Source organism: Micromys minutus (assembly GCF_963924665.1).
Source record: "Micromys minutus genome assembly, chromosome: 3".
Taxonomy (NCBI): Eukaryota; Metazoa; Chordata; class Mammalia; order Rodentia; family Muridae; genus Micromys; species Micromys minutus.
In genome coordinates, this window is record NC_137972.1 from 72,439,145 (window position 1) to 72,447,665 (window position 8,521).

The window sequence follows — 8,521 nt, forward strand, 5'->3', positions numbered from 1 at the left end:
AAGTTCCTGAGGTAGAATTATTCTTGAAGTCTTTGTAGAAAACAAATGGACCAGACAGACTGGAATAAAGCACAACTGTGGTGGAGAAAAACAAAGAAGGAAATCACAAATGAGCTAGCAGGGAGAACTGTGGATTTTAATTGCAGGCACACAAGTAGCCGACCAAAAAAATTTTAAAACATAATAGGTCCAAAGAAGACTCAAAAATATTGCTATGGAATCCCAAAGCGGAAAGAAAGAGGCACGAAGCAAGTTATCACAACCAACAAGGCCATAGAAATGGAAGTGTAGATCAGAGTGATATCAATAACAAATCTATTCAGCTATTTCATTGGGGTAGAGATTCCTGATGAACTAACTAGAGCTGATTATGGATTATAATTTTTATTGGATATTTTATGTATTTACATTTCAAATGTTATCCCCTTTCCCAGTTTCAACTCCAGAAATCCCTATTCCATGCCCCCCACCCCTGTCTGTGAGAGTGCTGCCCCACCTACCCACTCAATTCAACCTCACCATCCTGGCATTCCCTTAAAGGAGCCAGAGGGGTTTGCAACACCATAGGAAGAACAACAATATTAACCAACTAGATCACCCTAGAACTCTGAGGGATTATGGTTTATAATTGAGTGGCTTTCCATATTAAAAATGAGATCAAGTTCCTTTTTTCTTCTATCTCTCCAGCCCTCTCTTTCTCTCCTCTCTCTTCATATGTTCTGTGATTTCTTTCAGTCTTTTGCTAAGCAACTGTAAGAATAGAGCTGCCATGGTTGAAGGTGGAGAAAATGAAGATGAAATTGTCACCTGGAGTTTGGAGAGACCTGTTAGATATTCCAGTAGAAATAAAAGTAAACAGTTTCTTTCAAAAGTTTGTAGCTCATTGACCTGGTAGGAGAAATCTCTTGTAAAGTGTTTGCCATGCAAACATGAAGACCTGAGGATGGCCTAACAAGCCACATAAACTGCCATTGTGAAGATGCACACTTATCATCCTCGAATTGGGGAGGTGGAGACAGGATGAACCCTAAAACTGGCCTACCAGAAAGTTTAGCCTAATTAGTTTGCCATTGGTCCCACTGAGGGATGCTGTCAACAAAATCAAAGTGGGTGGCTTCAGATGAATACCACCTGAGGTTATGAACTCCACATGCATATTCGTACAAACCCACTTATGCATTTGTACACATGCACATACACAACACAACACACACACACCACAATATATAGTTCAAAGGAAATTCGTATTAGAAATATCCCTTTGAGAATTGTCAAATATTGCTAAATTTCTTTAGATTAGCAGCAATTAATGTATACAGAGAAAAATGTTTGAGAACTGATTCTGAAGACACAGTAATGTCAAAGATTGAAGAAATAAGAAGAAAGCATTATCAAAGGAAGACAAGAAAAGTAATCAACCCTTACCCCACCCCAACCCCCAAAACAGGAGGGCATGAAGTCCTGGAAGCCAGCCAACAGAAGAGTCTCAAGTGGAAAACGATGGACTTTTTTAAGCCAAGGAAGCACTAGGAATGGATTCTTAAATTGGTTGTATGAAACCAATAGGCAACCTTTACAAAACTTAAGATTGTGTTCCAGAGGGAGTAGAAGAATACAAGAGGTAAATAGTAGCATAGCCTATTTCTCTGGTATTTTGTGATAAAGGGGATCAAGGCAATTGTTGGTACATGTTGGGCAATGTGGGTTTACTGGAAAAAATAATTTTGACTGTGTGCAAATACTCTCTGGGAAAGACTTGATAGTTACTAGGTTTCTTTCTTTTCTGTTGCCATGACACTGGCCTATATGTTTATTTATAAGCATTGGCTTTCTACTGTCCTTGACTAGCATCTTTGTTGTTTTATATACCCATGAAATAGTCTTGGTCTTATAAATCAGTTTCCTATGGCAAAGAAGCTCAGCTTGGTTCACAATCCAGGATAGTATTTTCGCCCACCCCTCTATCTAACTCTTAGAAAATGAAAGGGAGAAGTTTGCGGCTTCTACATAGAGCAGTGTAGACTTTCTGTGGATGGTTTTATCTGGCAGATTATCTAGAAGCAATGGTGTTGGGGAAGTTTAGTAGTGCTAGTGTTAGCATTATGGGCTTCCCATTTGAATGAGAACTGTGGTGGTAATTGAATGTCAATAAACTCCAGAATAAACTAAGAGACACACTTCCTCTAGGCATGCCTGTGAGGAATTTTATGTGTCTAGTTGATTAAAATGGGCTGATCAACCCTAAATGTGAGGAGAGGTACTATATTACAGAAAAACAAGGGGGTAAGCTGAGTGCCAATATTTAACTCTCCCTCTTTCCTTGCCTCAAATGCAGTATGAGTAGGCATCTCAAATATTATGTCACAGAATACAGAATAGAAACTAATAGATAGATTACATCAATATCAACTCAGATGTTATAAAGCACAGTTTCTTAGGATCACAAAGTTAGTAGGATCACAGTCTTTGGAAACAGACGACCAAAACCACTTAATTTGCCTCCACCCACTAAACATCTTTCTGAATCTACATTGACTGTTTAGTAAGACAGGAGCCATTCATCTGCCTTTTCATAATATAGTGATAAAGGCTGAGATAATTTCTGAAAAATAATTTACATAGTATATGCTACAGAGATTGACTTGCATAAAATATAAGGTTTGGTATATTTAGGAAAAGCAATAATCTGTTATTGAGTCCAAATATACAACAAGACTTAAATAATTGCCCAAGGTCATTTGCACCTGAAGGCAATACTACCAGTCAAGATTGTATTTCTATGTTAAGCTAATGGTAATATCATCTATACATTCCCTTCTAACCTGAAACAGGTCCCTGCTGTTGGTTGAAGCACAAGAATGCACTAAATTAGAATTGTAGAAGCGCACTTGGGGAAATCTCAGCACTTCCCACTAATAGTTGTATGCTTAAGGATCTATCCATTCATGAGATTTTCTCATTGACGAGCAGAGGAAGCACCTGATCCAAATCACCACGGGTAAGCAAAAGGTAGCAGGAAGGCTAAACAAAAGTCCTTAGAAATTCTGCTTTAGGGGTACCAAAAAATATAACATCAGAAAGGTCTTTCACCTCTCTCAGCCTTAGTTTTCCAATCAGTAAATGAGAAGCTGGGCTACAATAATGGCTTGAGATTCAGGTCAGTCACACAAATGCAACCATTATACCTTCTTATTCCAACCATGGAAACATAGCCCCTGGTTCATACATTAGCCTTTCACATAAGAGCTTTACCGAAATCTTTTGTCATTAAAACACATTTGAAAATCCACTGGGTTAGCTGTACTGTTTCTTTCATTTTTAAACATCTATGACTCTGTTATGAATCATGCAGGGTAAAGGGGAAGAAGGTATTATGATTATCTAAATGTGGTGGAGATGGACTCTCATTCATAAAAGGAAGCAATAAAGTTTCTTCTGGAAATCTAAGGTGGCTAGGCCACACCTTTACCCTCACCCTTACACTCCTCTTCTGAGATGATTCAATTCTCATTGGGAATTGGAGAAAGAGGTTAGGTTCTGTGTCTCAATAGAGAGCAAATATCTGGTTAGTGGGAGGCGAAAGATGGAATGTATACACAAGACCAAGCCTTCATTTTTGGAAGCTGTGAAAACTGTACCCTAGAGACTTGTGAGCAATTATACCTTCAGGGTGGAGATTGGAATTTGTCTACAGAGAACTTCTGTTTTGCATGGAAGAAGCCACTCAGATGAGCCCTTCTAATTAATCTTTCATTCCTTGGAGAAATGTCAGTGCTTTGAAATTAGCTACTACAGTGGTGAATACCCTTAAACTTGGAAAATTGGGCGAAGCTGCCTCCTAGCAGAGGAGCATTGAGCCACGATTTCTAGGACTCTAGGGTGGTATTTAATGTCCCTTTTTACATCCAGGCTTTCTAGCAGAGAGCTTGTAAACGTTTGGTTAAGTCTCAAAAGTGATGTAGACCAAAGTTAATGGGCATTCCCAAGTGTACAGAGACAAGTTGTGACGTCTCTGAGCTCCGAAGGGCCCTTCAAGCATGACTTCTCAACATTAGGGCAGTGGTGGTTACAATTACATCTTCAGCCTTGACAAATGTCAGAGAGAACAGCAGAGAGCACATGCCACACACAGAGCACATGCCAGAACCAACGAATGCCTTGGCCAAACCTGTAACAAAGTAGACTCCTCATGAGGCCGGATATGGTGTTCATCAACTTCGAAGGATAAGTAGAGGTTCTGCAGTTAAAAACTGAACTCGAAATGAAAGACAACATTTTTCTGTAGCCAAAGGTTCATAGGTCTATATATATTTTGTAGCAGGTTATCTCGAGAAAAAATTCAGCCACACAGTGTTCCAGCCCGCAGATTTCCAAATGGACAGACAGTTGAGATAACTCTTAGATTCTAGCACTCCATAACATGGTCTAGTCTTCGAAAGAGGGAACAAATTCCAGGCATGGCATTTTACTGCTTTATCTCCTTTGTGGTCTGACAGTTTCTTACCATTCTAGCAATGACTCTTGCTTTAATGCCAGCCCCATTCTTCAAAGGATTGTTCGGTTGCCAGAGTTCCTCAGCTTCATGTAAGTCCCTATCCCCTTCAAGACAACAATTATATCATAATTTGGAAGATTATTTTTTAAAGGGATGTACATAGTGCCTTAGCTTACAATAACCACCTTATTCATACCAATTGTTATTATGGAAACCAGGGCTTTTGTTATGACTGTGATAGCTGACATTTCTGCCATCTAATCCAGATTTGACTCTTTCATAGGAGTTACCTAAGACCATCTGCATATCACATATTTACATTATAATTAATTAATAACAGTAGCAAACTTACAGTAATGAAATAGCAATGAAAATAATCTATGGTGGCTGAGGGTCACCACAAATTCTGTATTAAGGTATTGCTTTAATCCAAAGATGATGTCAGAATTTTCCAATGGAGCCCACTGGGATAATACAAATTATCCATGTGAATGCTGTCCAGTATGTAAACACCAGAAATAGCTATTGTGTATGAGATTGTGGCTATTTCAATTAATTAGTTTTATTTAGCTTAAAAGAATACACATTTGTATGAGAGTCATCTTGAGGACCCGATGCAGCATTGATTATTGGGACTAATTCTGGTGGTTCTGGTTGAACTTGAGAACTTGAATTTTCACAGCTAAGGCTTGTATTGGTAATCTAGGCACTGACCCTATTTACTTCTAGCTATGGTTCTTCTTGGTGACTTCTCCTGGAAATAAATCACACAAGGAACCAGGAATATGTTGACTTAAAAGAGAATATCTCAAACCACAATGTGTTGATGTTTCCTGGAGTTCTTGAAAAGGAGACAGTGTGAGGTTAAACCCAGGAATCCATGTTTCTAATAGTCTCCAAATTTATAATGACCATATTGATCCACGCACCACAGTTTGAGTAACAAGGGATACGATTATATCCGAGATGCTGTTGAATTTTACATTCTTTAATTTTAGGACCAGGCATGATATCCTAAACCCAGCATGCCAATCAGAATCTAGCTAGACAAGAAGGGGAAAATGGGCCAGGTGAAGAAATTCTTGTTATTCCCTGTGATAGAAGAAAAGTAAAAGGCCCAGTCAAGGTGGGCAAGTCCTGACCTGAGGCTGTCAAAGGTGAATTATGTTATTGAGTTCCTTCCTCTCAACAGAAGGGTCGAGCAGAACCATCCTTTTGTTTCCAGTTTTTCTATGTCTCCATGTAAAGTTCAAAGCCCATAAAGCCCATACCCCATTCCTATCCTTAAGACAGTATACTGTGATCTGAGGTCCCCAGAGGTCAAGAAGCAAGTCAAGGTGCAGAAATGTCAAAGTTCCCAGGATTCCATTTCTTTAAATTAAGAAAGAAAGTCAAATGTTGAGTGGTCTATTACATGATCAGGCAATAACCCAAGGGCACTACCGTACTTGTAATGTCAAGTATAAAGACATCTAATTATTCCTTTTCTTTTTGCTGTTTGGGTGAAAGGTAAGTTGTTATGGAAGTCCCAGAGTTAAGCAGTGAGATAGCAAAGGAAATCAGAGGTAGGGCAACTCTTCTGTGCTGCCCATTAAAAAGGACCCCAGTAAATAGGCCACATCATGGATACCCATCTCCTCAGCCTCTGGGTATTTTCCAAGAACATGGTTGAACATGAGATTCACTGGGGGTTATCTGCTTTATCAAAGTCTTTTCTTATCAAAGCCATATTTTTCCAAGCACCTCATTCTTGGTACTCTATAAGCATATGATCAGGCAGAAAATATTACTTCTATACAATTGTTCTTACTATGAACAGAAATAGAGTTAATAAAGATGGTTGTTTTGTGGACCATGTAATTTTTCCCTTTCTAAAAGAAGTTAAATCATTCACTTCAAGATAATTCTTTTCCATTGGAAGGGAAGTCAATGAAGTCACACCAAGAGCTACATAAATGAGTATCAGATAATGAGAAATTAATTTCCCTAAGTTTGTTTGCCTGAAATTCTTCATCATTATCTCTTATCCAACATAAGTGAGCACCCACACGTGTACACACAAACACACACACACACAATTTATGTGAAACACACACACAATTTATGTGATAACACACTCACACATACAAATTATGCTATATAATGCAGAATTACAAATACAGGGGGCATTCTGGAGCAAAGAGGGTTTCAAAGAGGGAACTCTGCTCCACTCTTCCACAACCCTGTTTTTCTCTGAATTCAGGCTTTCAGGTAAAAACATTTCTCTTGTCTGGAAGTAAAAATGACTCTATTTGCTCTTTTTTTCAAGGACCCCCGAAGGGTTCTGTCTGAGAACAAAATGAATAACGATGCTCAGGTTTCCATAGTGCCTTTCCCCACGAAGTTTGAGATGCTGTAGAAAAGCGATCTCATAAATCTCCAGGACATCCCTGGGAGGCAGAAAGTAGAAGCCACACCCCCATTCCACAGGAAAGGAAACTGAGGTGTATTTATGCAGAATGACTGGCCAGGACATTGGATTATAAAGATTGAGATGGGGTGAGTGCTTGATACTCCGAATACCACCATTATCTCATTTCTGTCACCAACATGGTGGCTCACAATGGTCTATGCCTCCATTTCTAGGGGATCTAATGATGCCCTTGTCTGTCCTTTATGGGTACCACATGTATGTGGCACACACACATACATATAGGTAAAACATTAATACTCATAAAGTATAAGAAAAATAACCAAGCTTGAGACACAGTAGTTCTTTTCTTCCCTAAGTCAAAGATTCAAATCATACACAACTCCCTTATTCTAATGTATGTACCACTACCACAGGCATATTGTTATCATGTTAATAAATTTTGGAAGATGGCTTCCCTTCAAATGCGTTATACTAAGCACAGCTAAAGTTTCTAAATAATGGTAACTCATAATTTAGATATGGAGATGACATGAAATGAGTGCGTGTAAATGTATACAACACATGGATTCTACAAACATGTATTCAGAAAGACAGGAACCTACTTTCTTCCACTGATCTTCAGAGCAAGCTCACAGTGGGAGAGTCAGGTGATCCCTGTGACTTCCCAGGGGCTCCCACCATACCTGCCTCTGTTCCTCCTTCACTCTAGCACCTGCAGAATTCAGATAAACATTAGAAGAGGGTGAGGCTCACTGAGGAGACAGCTCTTAGCAGCAAAATCAAGAATCTCTGACATTTGCCCTCTTCCCTCCATGTCAGCCTTTAAAAGCGTGGAAGGTTTGACACTTAAATATGGGCTTCAAGTTCTGATTAAGTGCCAGTAAGTCTACAGATGCCTCATGAAAATATAAATGTCAAAAATATTACAAGCATGTGTAAGTATTTTGGAATTGTCCTATTGTGTATTTGTAAGGGGTTTGTTTGGTACTGTGTTCAATCTGTCTCCTCTGAGTCTCCATCTTTAGTGTTGACTTCGTGTCATTGCATGGATCCTATCATAAAAGTACAACTGTACAAAGTATCATATAGAAATCAATGTTAGACACTTATGTGCATTTGATAGTGTCCTGATTACAAAAAAATAATATGAAAATAATATGTTGCTTATAATTTTGTTTCCCTTTTGCTGTAAATAAAATGTCCTAAGCAAATTAGGAGATCTCTGGTTGAAAAAATAAAAATGGGCTTCCCAGGGGTTAAGCTGACAGCTTAGGGACTGTATTTAATACTATAAGAAGTGGTAAACATAAGTCTCACTACCCAAGGGTCCCTAAGGTCCAGATATCAAGACAGTGTAAATGAAGGTGCTCTTCTCAAAGCTGATAAACAGAGAGGGGTAGGTTACTTGACACAACCGTAGAGGCTTATGTTATCTTAGGCCTAGACACCAAAGTTCATGGGGGTGGGGGCAGAAAAGCAGGTAAACTCACCCAGTAGACATTTCCCAAAGACTGTGTTTGAAGTTTCTCTTTTCTCTGCATCTGGTTCTGAAGTCCAGGGAAGATTCTCACCTAATCAGCTACGTAAGTATGTTTAACCCTTCACATATTTTC